This window comes from Zea mays, chromosome 4 (genome assembly GCF_902167145.1).
Source record: "Zea mays cultivar B73 chromosome 4, Zm-B73-REFERENCE-NAM-5.0, whole genome shotgun sequence".
NCBI classification, from domain to species: Eukaryota; Viridiplantae; Streptophyta; class Magnoliopsida; order Poales; family Poaceae; genus Zea; species Zea mays.
The window spans coordinates 212,208,186-212,225,758 of NC_050099.1; positions in this window are offsets into that span (position 1 = coordinate 212,208,186).

Genomic DNA, 17,573 nt, shown 5'->3' on the forward strand with positions numbered 1-17,573 from the left:
ATTACGGTCTACGGCAACCAGCAGACGGCGCGCAACATAGAGCGGGACTTCGTGCCCGGTCAGAGGAACGTGCACTGTCTCACGACCCAGCGCGAGGTCCCTGCGCCCGCCAGCCCAACCGATAAACAGCACGACAAGGCACAGCTGCAGAGCCAAGGCGGGACCAAGACTGTCCTCCTCGATCAGGCCACGCCCAAGCAGACAGTCACTATCAGCGAAGACCTTACCTCGCATGAAGAAGAGAAGCTCCTCTGTTGCCTGTCCAAGAATAAAGATGTCTTCGCCTGGTCCGCCCTCGACCTGGTCGGAGTCAGCCGATCCATAATTGAGCACGGCTTGGGAATTGACCCTTCGGTGCGACCAAAAAAGCAGAGGCTTCACAAAATGTCCGACGAAAAGACAGAGGCCGCCAAGGCGGAGGTGCACCGCCTCCTAGAGGCTAAATTCATCGAGCCAGTGGCTTACCCCACGTGGCTCTCCAATGTTGTAATGGTGCAGAAAAAAAGCGGGAAATGGCGAATGTGCATAGACTTCACCAGTCTCAATAAGGCCTGCCCAAAAGACAATTTCCCGTTGCCGCGGATCGACAAAATAGTCGATAGCGCGGCCAGATGCGAGGTCATGTCACTCCTCGATTGCTTCTCCAGCTACCACCAGATATACATGAAGGAAGAAGACAAGGCTAGCACCAGCTTTATAACACCCTTCGGCACATATTGCTTCATCAGAATGCCGGAGGGACTCAAGAATGCCGGGTCCACCTTCTCCAGACTCACCAAAACAGTACTCGAAGGGCAGGTTGGCAGAAATATATTTACATATGTGGACGACATCGTCGTCGCCAGCAAGAATAAGGAGGACCATCTCGCCGACCTCGCCGAGACATTCACGAACATGCGAGATGCACGACTCCGTCTAAACCCGGAAAAGTGCGTCTTCGGTGTTCGCCAGGGCAAGATATTGGGATACCTAGTATCACACCGCGGCATCGAGGCCAACCCAACCAAGATCCAGGCCATCGTAGACATGTCGCCTCCCCAGTCCGCCAGGGACGTCCAGCGTCTGACAGGCAGATTGGCCGCTCTCAACAGATTCATCTCCAGGTCCGCCGAGCGAAGTCTCCCCTTCCTCAAAACACTCCGCGGTGCAAAGGACTTCGCCTGGGGACCGGAGCAAGCAGCGGCCTTCGCCTCACTAAAATAGTACCTGTCGGAGCTGGCCATCATCACAAGCCCCGACCCCTCGCTCCCCCTATTGCTCTACGTCGCGGCCTCGCCGCATGCTGTCAGCGCGGCACTAGTGCAGGAGCAGACTGTCGAGGGCGTGGTCAGGCAGTGCCCTGTTTACTATGTCTCTGAGGTACTGACACCATCCAAGTGCAACATGACAGAGCTGGAGAAGATTGCCTACGCAGTCGTTATGTCTTCGCGCAAACCGCGCCACTACTTCGAAGCATTCAAGGTCCGAGTCACCTCAGACAGGGGACTCGGTGAATTATTCAGGAACCCGGAGGCATCGGTGAGGATCGCCAAGTGGGCAGCCGAACTATCCGGCTACCACATCAGCTTCGAGCCCAGGACAGCCATCAAGTCACAAGTCCTGGCAGACTTCGTCGTCGACTGGACTGGGCCAATAACACAGCCGGACCCGTCCACAGAGAAGGTTTGGACCATCCATTGCGACGGCGCATGGTGCCATGCGGGGGCAGGCGCCACTGCAGTCGTCATCTCACCAGCCGGAGTCAAGCACAGATATGCAGCACGCCTCAGCTTCGCTCTGGAATCCGACAGATGCACAAACAATATAGCAGAATATGAAGCAGTTATTCTCGGCCTCCGCAAGCTAAGGGCCCTCGGAGTCACCACATGTATCATCAAAACAGACTCCAAGATAGTTGCCGGCCAGGTCGAGAAAGACTACGCAGCAAAAGACCCCGCCCTTATGCAATACCTCGCGGCCATCCGAAGTCTCGAGAGGCAATTCAAGGGATTCACCCTGCAGCATGTGGACAGGGCCAAGAACGAGGAGGCCGACGCATTGGCCAAGGCCGCCGCCAGGGGCGAGTCCTTGCCCCCCGATGTGTTTTTTCATATCATCGGCACGCCAGCCGTCCGGAGCCCCGAAGGGCTCCAAATAACTAATGACAGCGAAGGCCACCGCATAGTCAACCTAATCATGACCGAGGATTGGCGGGCACCAATAACCCTGTTCCTACAGGGGTATTATCATCCAACCGACGTCAGCGAGGCCAAGCGCCTCAAACATCGAAGCCGGGACTTCACACTGATTGAGGGCCAACTCTACAAAAAAGGGGTCAGTCAGCCAATGCTTAAGTGCGTCACCGAAACCGAAGGCATGCAGATCCTACGTGAAGTCCACAGTGGCATGTGCGGCTCACACGCAGGGCCAAGGGCCCTAGCTGCCAAGGTGATCCGCTAAGGGTTTTACTGGCCCGCAATTATCTGCGCCGCAAATCGGGTCACAAGGTCCTGCGAAGCCTGCCAGAAGTTTTCTCCTCGGTCAGGCAGCCCCTCGCAGTATACAAAGCTGATCGCCCATACATGGCCTCTCCAGCGCTGGGGCCTGGATATTGTCGGGCCCCTGCCCACCGCTCAAGGGAACCTTAAGTTCGCCTTCGTCGCCATCGAGTACTTCACCAAATGTATCGAGGCGAGGGCTGTTTCCACAATAACATCAAAGACTGCCCAGAAATTCTTCTGGCAAAATATTGTTTGCCGCTTCGGAGTACCGTCCGAACTAACAGTTGACAACGGCAAGCAGTTTGACAACCAAGATTTCAAGGATTTTTGTTTTTCCATCGGCACCAAGCTTGCCTTCGCTTCAGTTTATCATCCGCAGTCCAACGGGGTCGTGGAACGCGCCAATGGGAAAATCTTCACAGCTGTCAAGAAGATGCTCCTTGATGAAAAAAGGGCAGATGGACCGATTTATTACCTGAGGCAGTCTGGGCACTGAACACGACTGAGTGCAAGGCGACTGGGTTTACTCCCTTCCGCCTTCTATACGGATCGGAGGCCATGACCCCGCAAGAAATAAAGCACGGGTCCCCGCGAACAGTTCCGTCAGCCGTCCCCGACGTGGACGAGCCAACTTCAAAGGACCTCATTGACGGAGACCGAGTCTTCGCCCTACAGGCCCTAAACAAATACCAAGCCCAGACCAAAGCATGGCGCGACCACACAGTCATCCCGAGGGAGTTCAGCGAAGGGGACCTCGTACTCGTCCGGACAGCTCGGACGGAGTCCAGGGGCAAGCTGGAGCCCAAGTGGGAAGGCCCCTTTATATTCAAGACAAAAGCTTCCCCCAGCGCTTACAGGCTCACAACGCCAAACGGCGAGGACCTGGAGCACTCCTGGAACATCGACAACCTCCGCAAATTTTTTGTTTGACTCGTCAGGGCTGATTTCGCCCTTGTAATTCGCCAAAAACAATCTTGTACCAGCCCGCACTCTTTTCCTCCCGAGGGGTGAGGTTTTTAACGAGGCGGAGCCATGTAATATATGAGAGAAAAATCCCCCGCAAAAACATGCGTCGAAAAAAGACCGTGACGATGGTCTTCGACATTCGACCAATTCGAGGTCACCGCGAGGCTAGGCGCTAGCCACCCTCGCGTGCGACAAATCCGCGCAGAAGTCGCCTAAGGGTGCAGCCGGACTAGCACAACAAGTGCGAAAAAACCGAAGTCTACCGTGAAGACTATCCGCGCAGAAGTCGCCTAAGGGTGCAGCCGGACTAGCACAACAAGTGCGAAAAAACCGAAGTCTACCGCGAAGACTATCCGCGCAGAAGTCGCCTAAGGGTGCAGCCGGACTAGCACAATAAGTGCGAAAAAAACCGAAGTCTACCGCGAAGACTATCCGCGCAGAAGTCGCCTAAGGGTGCAGCCGGACTAGCACAACAAGTGCGAAAAAAACTGAAGTCTACCGCGAAGACTATCCGCGCAGAAGTCGCCTAAGGGTGCAGCCGGACTAGCACAACAAGTGCGAAAAAAACCGAAGTCTACCGCGAAGACTATCCGCGCAGAAGTCGCCTAAGGGTGCAGCCGGACTAGCACAACAAGTGCGAAAAAACCGAAGTCTACCGCGAAGACTATCCGCGCAAAAGTCGCCTAAGGGCGCAGCCGGACCAGCACAACAAAAGCAGAAACGACAACATCAAACCGTCCGCGCCAAATCGCACCAGCACAGCATAACAAAACACACTAGACAAAGTACACAACGCCTTCACAGGCACAGACAAGCGACAACACACGACTTCATCATACAAACCTTTACACATATACAAGCGAGGGCGCCACACTCTACATCGGCTCAACTTTAGGAATAATTCCCATCTCCCTATAATTAAATAACATTATCCTAAGCTCCTCACCCGCAAAAAGACTTCGCAGCTCCCCTTCCCCTGTACTCGCGGCGACCGACAAAGACAACAGTTCCTGCCGACCAGCCCTACTCACACGAAACCGAGCCCTCTCCTCCCCACTAACCCTACGCTTTGCAACCGCCCTTCGTCGTCGGCGCCCGGTGCTAGGACCTGGCACATCTTGTGCGCCCGCGGTGTCTGGCAAGGCCTCCGCCGCAGCCACATCCAAGGCCGCAAAATAATCCAAGTCCTCCTCCGACGACTCCTCAGTCCACTCAACCGAGCTCTCAGAGTCAGTAAAATCAAAAAACTCAGATGCAGACCCACCACATTCATTACCACCTTCCGCGGTCGAAGCCTCCAAAAATTCAGCAGTAGCGGTTGCGTGCGCAGGCCCAAAATCTTTACCTGCGCAGCAACCAAAATTCAGCAACATACCCAAAATTCTCCAACCCTATACACCCACTACGCCACCTGCTAAGGCCCTGACGTTGCGGGAGCCTCCGCCGTTGGCCCCGCCGTCGCTTCCGCTGTTGTTTCCGCCGCCACCGCCGCGGGATCTTCAGCACTCGGCACAGCAGCTGCGGGGGCATCAGGCGCGCCTTCGGCCACCCTTGGGGGCAGGTCTTCGCCGGCCGCGGCGGATGTGGGAGCATCCGGCGCAGTCTCCAGGGTTGGCTCCGGGGCGACCCCAGACACGGCCTCCGCCGGGGTCGGCTCCGGGTCAGGCAGCGCGCTGTTCAACGCCCCGAAGTCGTCCACCCGCTCGCCACGCGCCGCCTAAGATAAAACACACAAAATTCAGCAAACACACGCACAGCCCACATCCAACAAACGCCAAACAAACGAAGACATTACCTGAGCCCTCGTGTCTCGGCCCGCTCCCTGACCACCTCGCGACCGTGCGGACCCCACATCCGGTCATAGATGGCCCCGGCGGACTCCTTCACTACGGGATCTTCGACCTTATAGATATCTCGATCAAAATCTTCATCAGCCTGGTCGAAGACCTCGAAGTGCCGACACCCTTCGCGAGAGAGCGCGTTCATCGCCCCCTCGCAGGTGACCAGGGAGGCGTACGACATAAACCCCCCCACGACAGTGGGGAGTTCCTGCAGCTCCTCCTGCACCCATTCCAGACAGCGAAGCCCGGGCTCTCGGTCCGGTACTTCGAAGTCGCCGGTCCGCGCACCCAGCTCACGATATGTATCCATAAGCTGTGTGCGCGTCCGTTCGGCCTCCGCGCGCATCGCGGCTTCGGCCCGCTCCACGCGGCTCTCCAGGGCGATGAGCCGCTCCTGCAGCTGCTCGGCGTGCTCCCTGGCAAGATTGCCCTCCGCCCGGGCCAGCTTGGCCTCCGCCTGCGCAGCCTGCGCCTGGACGAGGGCCTCGTTGGTCTCCCTCCTCTTCCCCGCCAATTGGCGCCGGAGGTCACCCTTCTCTCCCTCCAGCGCGGCCACCCTGTCCGCCAGCTTGTGGCACTTGCTGTCGGCGGCCGACTTCTCTCGGACGGCGTCAGCATGTTGTGTCCGAAGTCTCTCGAATTCGGCAGACACAACTGCCGTGAGGGCCCCCGACGCCGTGCGGTTGGCGAAGTCAGCCACCTGCACAACACACATAAGAGCACGTAAAAAAACGAAGTCTGGCTCAGTGGACCTGACTCAGCGACTCCACCACCTCTTTCAGCCGGCGGGACGCAGCGCCCGCCTCATCCCTCACAGCCGCGAGGACCGCCACCTCGCCTCCGGCGATAAGAGCCCCGCCCTTCGCCTTCGGCGGTACGGCAGCCATCGTCGTCACCGCGGCAGGCGCAACTATAGCAAGTTGGCCTTCGTCCGACCCTGCGACGTAACGACGAATAAGTAACAATAATAATAATTATAATAAAAAAAGAGAGAGAGAGAAGAGCCAACAACTTACCACCGAGATAGTCCTCCACACTAATATCGGTGGCGAAGTCGGCGACACGCTTGACCGCCGACGGCAACGCTCGGGCCGCCTTCGCGACCTCCGCCACCCCGCTGGGCGGCGGCACCACCTTCGTCGATTTGGAGCCTCCGGCACCTGCCGTCGCCTCCGGCGCCTTGCTAGATGCAGGGGCGCCCGACTTTGCCGCCAGCGGCGGCTTGCCTCTGCCGGAGGCCGTAGCCTTCGCAGACCCCCGCTGCCTCTTCGGCCTAGCTTCATGAAGCCGGACAGCCGCCTGGCGCTTTTGTGCCGCTCCCTGGCGGTCCTTGTCCATCACTGCCGACACAACAGCAGCAATATTCCGCCCGTAAGGAAAAACTCTCCATTCGTGAACCATGCGAGATGTAAAAAAGTCCTCGCCAGCCGCGCGGGGGATAGGAACATTCCTAGGCCAGCAACCCCGGTAACCCTCAGCATCCGAGCCGAAGACTCCCGGAGCTCGGGCGAAGACATCCTTCCCCCCGGGGCCGCGCACGTTCTCATCAACTCTCTAGCAAAACTATCAGAAACCCCAATTCCTCCCATAGCAGTACCTAATTTTCTCTTTTTGAAGGATGGGGCGGCCGCCGGCGCAGGGTCGTCTCCAGTCTCCACCACTGGCTTCTTCCCATGGCGGTCCGCGTCGTCTTGACCAGGATAGCCGTCATACGGCAATTGATTCAATTCAAAAACCCTGTTCAAACGGTCATTCGACCCGCGGATATCAAAGCTGCGCTGGCCCTCTGTCCTCGGCACATAACGTCCAACGAGCCGCACCGCCCCATCCTCCGCCTCGCGCATAAAGGCGGCCGGGTCGCGGTTTCGCAGATTCAGTGCGAAGGCAGGACTTCGCACCTCCCTTCCACCGTGAAAAGGCATCTGGCGAGGGCATACTTCGCCCAACGCCCAGCCATGCGCCAAGGGCCACACCCCGTACGCGACAAACTCTTCGACCAAATCGCGCCCACTGCTGAGGCCGGCGGCGCACCGAAGGGCCCCTTCGTCCACATCATCCTCTGCCACTTCAAAAGGCGGGTACGCTGGGTAAAAATGAGAACACATCTCGGACACGGGGAGTCCCTCATGGCCTTCGACGGTACCCTCAGCAACGTAAAACCAAAATTCATTCCAGTTGCCCCACTTGTTGCGGGCGCAAGGCACCAGCTCCACCACATGCATCGTGGTCTTGCCGGTCTTCGGCGTGAATGTGCAGGACCCAAACTGAGCGACTTCGTCCCCAATCATCCTCTTCTGCCAGTGCAAACAATAATACTTCGCAAAAACCTCAACCGATGGCTGTCCGCCGTACGAAGTCGTCGCCCAGACATACTTCGACAGAGCCACCACGGCATTCGGTGTCAGCTGATGTATTTGAACGTTGAACCTGCGCAGGACTTCGCCAACAAACCGGTGCGCAGGCAAGCGGAGACCGGCGGCGAAGAACGCCTCGAAAACAACCAACTCACCCTCCGGCTCGGGGACTTCCTCCGTCCCCGGGGCACGAGCGACTCCGCCGCCGAAGTAACCCAACCGCTGCATATCTTGCACGTGGACCGACGACATCCGCGATACGCCAAAATCAACAGAATCGCCGGCGCGCAACTCTTCCGCCATCGAACTACTCAGCGTCTCCTCCGACGAGGCGGCGACCGGCGGCGAGGAATCGGCCGGCGGTGTAGCGGCAGCGGAAGAAGAAGAGGACGGCATCGCTACGTACCGTCGACGGCGGCGGGCGGTCTGCTTCACTCGAGCCAGATCTCCGGCAGACGAGCAGCAAGGCGGCGGGCAGACGAGCAGCAAGGCGGCGGGCGGCTAGGGTTTTCACGGAGCGCAGAAAATGAAGTTCAAAAAGCGCCGGCCCCCGCCCCCCTTTTATAGGCAGGGCGCGGCTCTTCGGGAAACCCGCAATCCAACAGGGCGCGGCGCTTCGGGAAACCCGCAATCCAACAGTACGCCGTCAATCAACGGTCACATCAAAAACCCCCGCGGAACCACTTCGAGTGAGGGCAGCGTCTCCGCCATCTAGCGACGTCTTCGGCACCAGGTGACTTTGTCGAACTGGTCCCTCGGAGGGCAAATGTTGGGGCGAAGGCAAAGACGCCACCTTTCGCTCGAAGCCTTCGCTGACAGCCGCTGCTCTGACAGAGACAAAACAGGCAGGGACACACTTCGCTTGATCGGCACCAGACGAAGACCAGCGACGTAGTCATCCCTCAGCGCGTCCTCGTCCGGCTCAGAGGCCCACGTGCGATCTGGCCCATTGTAACGGGCCCTGCGTGGCCGCCGCGCGTTACGGGCCTAATTTGTAAAGGCATCCCTGTAATTACAGTCTGTAACCCCACTTTATGGGAATATCCTGGGGATAACCTAGGTAGCTGAGGGCACATGCGTCCTTAGCACAAGGCGCTGGGCGCTCAGGTACCTATAAATACCCCTGCACAGTGCCCGTGGGAGGCCAGATTAAGAGAGCTATTGCCTTCTAGCACGTAACCCTGTTGTCACCACTGTTCACCCTTGTTGGCCTCCTTGCGACCGAGAGCAAGTTCCAACAAGGAGAAATCTTTCAAGGTATTAGGAAAGAATTTTATGGACAGCCAGATCGAAGTCCAGAGGCTCGAAGCTTCAAATGCTGAACAGAAAAACGCATTGCATCGCTCGAAGCTGAGCTAGGGCAGATGAGAAAGGAGTATGAACTTGAAATGACAAAGCTAAGGCAATCGTCTGCTGAAGTGGCTGTCAATCTTAGCAGTGCTCAAGTAAAGATCAATGACGTGAAGGTTGAAATAAACCATGTAAGGGGCTTGAATGAAAATTACTTAATCTTATTGGCCAGCTATCACACTCTAGGCAACAGATGCCACAAAGAGATGTTGAAGACCTTCTCTGCTGCCAGAGCTCTTTCCAAAGAAAGGATTTTTTTCATATTTTGACTTAGAAAGTTTAATGCGGTGGGTACTCAGCGAGACTCGTGCATTCAAAGGTGTCCTCTCGGCTCGAGAGGACTATTGTGCTTGGATAGGCGCCCGAAGCACTGCTTTGGTTTTGCTGAAACCGGGTGCAAACACGTGAAAGCCGGCACGAACCCTGACTTCAATGTCTCTGCTGACAATGTCCAAAGGTCAATTGTAGAAGCTTTAGAATGGTCGAAAAAATTGTATCTAAGATTTGGACAAGGGATGGAAAAGAGTTAAGTATTGAGGAATCCATAAAGAACAGAAAAAGGTACATGCTTTGTCACCTCCATCTTTTACCTTCGTGTGTTATGTTCATGCTAACTGCAAAATTTTTATAGGCAAGGCAAGCAGCCAAAAAGGTTGTGGATATTAGAAAAAGCTTCAGAGCAAAAAATCTGAAGGCATTTGACTTTCCACTTTTTCCCTTAATTTCAATAAACTTGTATCGAATAACTGCTTTACTAACCCTTGTTGAACATTTTCCACTTCACAGGTCGTGATTGAGGTAAAACATACCGAAGCTGAAGCTAAGGATGCTGCTACCGAAGCCAAGGGCATTTCTTCCAGAGCTATAGAGTGAAGGATTATGGGGAGGCTACACTAGCGCAAAACAAAAATTTTGACCCCATAAAACCAGGAACTACTGCGGTTATAGATCATGGAATTATCACTAGACACGCAGGGTAGCGGAAGACGTCTCGATGTAGAAGAACGCGTCGAGTAGTGTTGTGCAGACGCCGGCGACCTTCACGTCCTCGCGCAGTTCGTCCTAGTGCTCCAGATGCAGCATTTTCGAGGTATCCACATGTACTGGGTGGAAGCGCCGCGTTACGAACTGCTATGTTCCCGACGGCGGCTAGGCGAGGGGCAGGCGACTGCTCGTTTATTGGTGGCCAATTAGGGTTCTCTTAACTGCGCCCCTGCCCCTCATTATATAGGTGTTCTGGTGGGCTTCTAACTCCGAGGCCCATCAGTAACCCCAAATCCCTGTCTAATTTTGGATCTAATCCATGTTAGGCTTCCATTCCCTTAAGTGTGTGACCCTATAGGTTCACGTACCTATAAATATGGCCCAAGTACTCTTACTTGGCCCAATAATTGACAACAACCTCTAGCAAGACATGTCAACTCCTATGCGCACATGAAGATCATATTAGATGAACCATTGCAGCAACGCGTACATGTTGTTCCCTTTGTCCCACGGCCATACATTTCTTAATCCAATCACTCGAGGGGCTTAGACATATCTCTCTCAAGAAGAGAGGGACAAAGTGACCATGTCTCATAGCATGCTTCCTGACAAACCCAAAACTACATTTATAACTACCCAGTTACAGAGTAGCATTTGATAGTCCCTAAGTAAGTCAATTCACATCTTGAGAACATGCAACAATCTTAGGTCTAAGGATACAGTATACATGTTGCAAGAAGAGAACTATATTACAATATCTCACGTTTGGTCGGTCCAGCCTCATGTCATACATGCGCCCACATTATTAGTTTAACATCTCCATGTCCATGACTTGTGAAATGTAGTCATCAACTAATACATGTGCTAGTCATTGACTCTTACTAGGGACATCATTTAGAATAACCATACATGTAAAGGATCTCACAAACAATTCACATAATTGCTAAAAATACAAGGTGCATTTCATGAATATTCAATTAAGCAATATATATATCATGGATACAAAGAAATATGCTCATCTCTATTATTATCTCTAGGGCATATTTCTAACATACAGAAGGTTGAAGATGATGTGATCTTGAAGATCTGTGAACAGATTTATGACGAAGCAATGCGAAGTGACCCAGGAAATTGATTTGTGTAAAAATGATGTTTTATTGTAATAGTCTGAAGTTTAAAACTCCTTCTGAAGTTTCTTCGGCTGGTTTGTAATATATTTACAGCTTTGGTGTAGCTTGCAGCTTTGGTGTCAGTGGGGAAGCTTCATTGTAGAGGAAATCTTGGGCATTGTACACCACGTGACGAAGATTGTCATGATCACATCCATCATAATCTTGATCCCAAAAGTTGTTATAATTTTCGTGCGCTTCTATATTGCGCATCTCTTCAGTTGGTTCATCAATCTTTCTTTGGAGCTCTGAAAGATGAAACATCTTCTCCCTATGCTCCTTCACTTGTTGGTGGATAGCTTCAATGTTGCTGATTTCCTCATCAAGATTTTCTTCACGAGTGGGCGAACTAATGGCCTTCTTCTGGTTCCTTGCCTCTCTAATGAAAGCTTCATTCCCTTGATTGGGACCGATCGGTGCAAGGATGAAGCTAGTTGTCGTTGCTTTCTTTGGCGGCATAGTGTATGTTGATGTGGTCGTGAAATCACCGGACGTGGGCGCCAATGTTGGTCACTTGTTTTCAATTGCTATATGGAATCAAAAATAAGGCAACACAAAGTTAAGAAGCAGAAACCTTCATCCTTGAGTTGTTATCCCTTTGGAGTGACAACTCAAGGACGAAGGTAATAATCAAATGGAATATACAGCGTACGATGAAATAATATATGGATATTCATCTCATATGTCTTAGCATTTTATTCCTTTTCTCTTCATACAATACAAATTTACAGGCATACCTTCGGCTCCTTGACACAAGATAACACAAAGGTGTTTCGATGGCTAAGCGGTACAAAGTTGTAGCACCTAGCAAAAGGTACTTTATGCAAGGTATTATTCATCTATTTATAGGGGAGACGAACCGACTCTATACAGATTTATAATAATGCCCATCTATTTTTGCATAAGTCATTTACAAATGATACCAGGGCAGTAATGTACTTTTCTTCATTATTGGCTCCACGAGTTCCAGCCTCCGTCAATCAGCCACTTCTTCCTTTTGTATTGTGGGTGAAGTCACCGCCTTCGACCATTATTTTTGTTGCTTGCGTATAGAAGAAGTGCTTTTGTGCGCTGCTTTTTGTCGAAGTTTAGCTTCGTCCGTTAGTGAGGACATTCATGTAATACATTTGTTAACGACGAAGCCAGATGTTAAACAAGTGATCTTCCCTAAAGCTTTTTCTTATGCCCTTAAGACAATCATGTGACATAACTAATCAAAGGGCCTTCGACAATATAGACCCCAACACCAAACACCCTTAAGTCCCCAATTTGATGACCGAAAAGCCCATATCTTTTCTCGGTCTCTGTTAACTTTCTCTCAGACTCTTTTGGCCCATCAGCTGTCCCATTTTGAAACTCTCCTCATTGCTCTGTTCCTTCGCGTTCCTAAACAAAGCAAGCTTGATTTCTTCCACAACTTTTTGACACACCAGCTCAATTCCCCACCCACCATGGATTGGCACGCTCCTCGAAAGATTCTCTCTCTTACCTAGGTCCTTGACCAGCGATGTTTTCACCTTTTAGTTAAGACTAAATCCCATGTCTGCTCCTTTCCCACTTTGGACTGGTTTGGTGGACAGAAAAACAGAAGAGATCCCTCCTTCATAGAATTTTGAATAGCAAGAAAATCCCACCCCATGGATCCCTATAACACCCTAAAATCTATCAATTAAAAGCAACTCAGTTTGAATTATTAGTTTCCAATAGATAGGAAAAATATTTACATTTTAAATAATGAATATGGTGATAGAAATATATTAAACAATTTTTTGATTAAATAAAAATTTATCACGTTTTTGATGCATTCATGCCGAAGAATAAATTTTATTTGATATGAATTTTAAATCCAATTTTTGAATTTAATTGTGTGAGAATGATCTCGTTTTATAAAACAATAATGAATTGTTAAAATATTATTTTTAAAATTATTATGATTTTTGAAATATTTAAAATATAATTATTAATGAATAACCTATTCTAAAATATTAAAAGAAATGAATTTCGAAATTAAGAAAAAAAAAGAAAACTCAACGCACTCACGCACACATAAAAATAACAAAAAAAACCCAACGTCGCTCACTAGGATGACCTGGCCCAGTTACCCTTTCTGAATAAAGACAACGACTGTTATGCAAACAGTCGTCCTGTGCAAGCGTGTAAGCAAACTATCTAATCCATTAGATTATAATCCTACGGTTTAAGTGTTATTGAGCTAGTGGTGAAAGGGTTTAAGTATTAAATGTGACCCACGGTTTGATTACGATCTAATGGATTAGATGATTTACTTGTACGCTTGTACATAAGTACCATACCCTAAAATTTGCTCTCTAAATAAGCGGCGTTCGCCGAGCCTATTACCCTTTGCTCGCTCCCTTCTTCCACTTTGCACGCTCGCCTCTCCCATCTCTAATGCTCTCCTGCCACCGACTGGAGAAGCCCCTGCTGCTCAACGTCACCACAGTTCGCTGTCACTACCCGACGTCCAGCGACCGTGTCGTCGAGATCGCCTGCTCGTACAATTCTCCACGCCAACCGCGAGCTTTCCTCCCATCGCTCACTCTCTAGCACACAACACCACTCCCTACTCGCACCGTTACTCGCCCGTCGTTGTCGTTAGGAAGATCTTCCTCTGCGTCCAGCTCGTCTCGCATCGAAGTTCGCCACCGCCTGGTCTCGCATCGAAGTTCGCCACTGCGATGCCAACGTACTGCACTGCACGTGCCCTCGTCGCGTTGTCACCCGCCACCGTCACCGACACCGTCGGCGGAGCTGCTTTTTCCTGCTCCTACCAAATCGAGGTAGAAGAAGATGCTAAAATTATCAGTACCCCTAGCAAATATGTTTAATAACGTATATAGCGTGTGATAAATTTTCTTGTCATAAATACACATTTACGATCTAAATGGAATAGAAATTATTTTATTATCCCCATAATAATGTGCTAGATAATTTATATTTGTATTAGCAACAATTTACATATTTTCGCAGATTAATTTGAGTTATGGTTGTTTGTATGGATCTATGGATAGTTTTCTAAACAAGAAATTAAAAGAATTATAGATTTTATATTTTTAACCAAAAATAAGAGATAGTTGTTTATAATGATATATGTAAAAAAATGCAAATTTACCAACTAAACCTTCTAATCTATCTTTATTTATGTTTAGGTCTCTATTATAGTTTTTATTATAAAATGTATATTAGGAACTCAAATGGTTTTGTTAGTTTCACACTTATGTGATAAATATTTTTAATTAGTGTTTTCAATAGTTCACGTATGTTCATTTGTATTATGGTTGTTATACAAGAAATATTAAAATGATTTTTCAATAGATATCATGCTTTTATTATTTAATGATGTCTACTATAGTTGTTTAAATATAGTTGTCTCTAAATAAAAATATAAAATAAAAAGTAATATATATGTTTTCTAATAAAAAGAAAAGATAGTTATTTGTTCAATATCTTTTGCGTGAAAAATCACTTAAAGGCCTATAACCTAGCTCTTCACAAATAGGTGTTTAATAATATGATTCACGATCTTTTCACAAAAAATGTTTAAGCTATTTATTAGTTTTTTCATAAAAGTAATGTTTAATAATATGTTTTATAATCTTTTACTCCATAGCCTTAGTTTGTATATAACTTTTCTAAAAAGATTAAATTGGTTCACCTAACAATTATAAATTTATAATTAAGATATTTTAAATATTTTAAGCATAGGTCTTGTTTTTATAAAATATGAATCAAACCTTTTGCAAAAGAGCACTTTTTGTTATAACCTTTGCTTGTAATGTTATTGAAAAACAAATTGAGAGCACCTAGAGGGGGGTGAATAGGTGATCGTGTAAAAATCAAGACTAAACAACACAAACTTGGTTTATAAAATGTTAGTGAAGTCAAAATCAAGGTGCTATGAATAGAGAGAGAATGAGTAGAGACAACTTCTTCACTTAATTGCTCTTCACAAGATGAGTATTAAACTTAGAGAAATTATGAAGTGAATAGAAGTAGAGAGAATCGCACAAGAATAAAGACAAATGACACAACGATTTTTATCTCGTGGTTCGGCCAAGTGGAACACTTGCCTAGTCCACGTTGTGGCATCCAACGGACGAGGTATGCACTCAACCCCTTTCAAGTGATCCAATGATCAACTTGAATACCACGGTTCTTTTTATCTCAAGTATTTCCCTTTGCGAGGAAACTCCACACTTTGGAGTCTCTCACACCTTACACAATAAGATCTCGAATGAGCATGGGAGTAAGGAAGGAATAGCAACACACACAAAAGCGAAAGTCACAGCACTAACACGCACACATGACGAGAATGAGCATACGAAAGCAGCATAGCGGAGTTACAACTCAGAAAAGTGCTCAAATCTCTAACACAGTGAATCAAATGCACGAATGCGAGGTCTCGGCGTCTTAGGATGTTAAAGAGGTGGTTGGTTTTCTGCTCCATGCGCCTAGGGATCCGTTTGATAGCTTAAAGGCAGCTAGGAGTCGTTGGAGCTCCATTTGGAAGGCAATAGTTGTCTTTTGTCCGTGGGCGCACCGGACAGTCTGGTGCACCACCGAACAGTGGACAGTGCGCGATTTCCTTCCTTTTCTGGCGAAGCCGACCATTGCAATGATGGTCCCCTTGGCACACCGGATAGTCCTGTGGCACACCGGACAGTCCGATGCGGTCTGGTGACCGTTGGCGTGGGCCACACATCGCCCACTGATTGCGTTGTCGATCACTGGCGCGAGCGCGCCTGGCTCACCGGACTGTCCGGTGAATTATAACCGCGACTCCTCTAACTTTTCCCGAGAGCAGCGAGTTCGTCGGGCGCACCAGCCTGGGCATCGGACACTGTCCGATGCACATCGGACAGTCCGGTGCACCGCAGGTTGGTGCAAGTCTGACTTGTTTCATCTAAACTTCTTTTGCTCCTTTTGGACTTAAGTTAAATAAGTTCCTGGCACTCAAACAAACATGTTTAGCACATAAAACAATTGACTAAGTGTCTAGAACTTACCTTCATACTTGATTCATCTATATTTGCATTAAATCCTCATCGGAGCTCAATTTGCTTCATATACCTTTGCTCAACATCATGTTAGTTCTCACATAGTGTGTTGTGCATCTAATCACCAAAACAATATAGAAATTGTCCAAGGGCACATTTCTCTTTCACAAATGCTCTTTTCACTATGTTTTCTTTTAACTTTGTGTATAGTGAATGTTGTATGTTATAGAGTGGTGTTTGTTTCTTCTTGTTTGTTTGTGTGATGTTTAGAGATTGATGCAATAATTAAGAATCAAGATCTATCCCATGGAAGAGTCTCAAGTTTTTGTTAAGCAAGGCAAGTGATCTTCTCCCCTGCATATTCTGTTCGAACCTATTCAACAAATGATAACTAAGTTTACATTAATGAATGCATAATTTGATGGGTTACCTATTCAGATACACCCAACCCTATTCCTTGTTAACCTGGGTTATGATCTCATCATGTAGCTATGCTATTTCTACAACTTTAACTTTATGCTGATACTCCTTTGATGACATTAAAATGGTAAGTTTACATTATTATTGCTAATCCAATAATTAAACAAGATCATATTATGTTAATTGAAACATGGAGTGACCACCTAGGAAAACAGTGTAACCACAAGTGCTATCATGGCTCTAGCTTTGATAATTAGCTTAATGGACTTAGTGCTTAGCAACCTTTCCTGAAATGTGGTCAAGAGGGGGGCACGACAGTCGACAGTGGTGATAGCTCACGTTAACATGGGGTTGTATTATTGGCTATGGTACCTCAGCTAGAGGGTCACCACACTAGCCTAGCAACCTTAGCAGGTTGTTTTGTACTAAGTGTATTCTATGAAAGCCTCATAGTGGATCCCTGACCATTCACCTCAGAAGTGAATACGAGACTCGCAAACCCAGGCTAAAGGGGATACACAACTTACGGGTAAAGTTGTACCACCTCTGCAGAGAGTAGAACTAATATATAAGCCGTGCTCACAGTTTAAAGCAGCTTGTACTCTCACATGATAATCGAACTTGAAGATGAAAATAAATCATGTTCTATTTCGCTCAAGTGGTTGAGCTTCATGATGATGATATTTTGGTTCAAGTGGTTATGAGCTTTATGATGCTGATTATTATTTATGCCGATGACTATTATTTATGATGTTGACTATATTACTCATGCTTAATATTGGGATGATATATACTTATACTTAGTAACCATGTGTTGATAATTAAATACTAGCCAACTAAAATGCTAACCGTATTAAACTTTAGCCTTACCTTATTAACTTTGTATGTCCACCCCACTTGATAAGCCCCCAATATAAGTGAGCTCACTGTTGCTTAATTTTGATCAGAAGGTTGCAGATGAAGATTAGGATGGTGAACTCGTTGGATGCTAGTC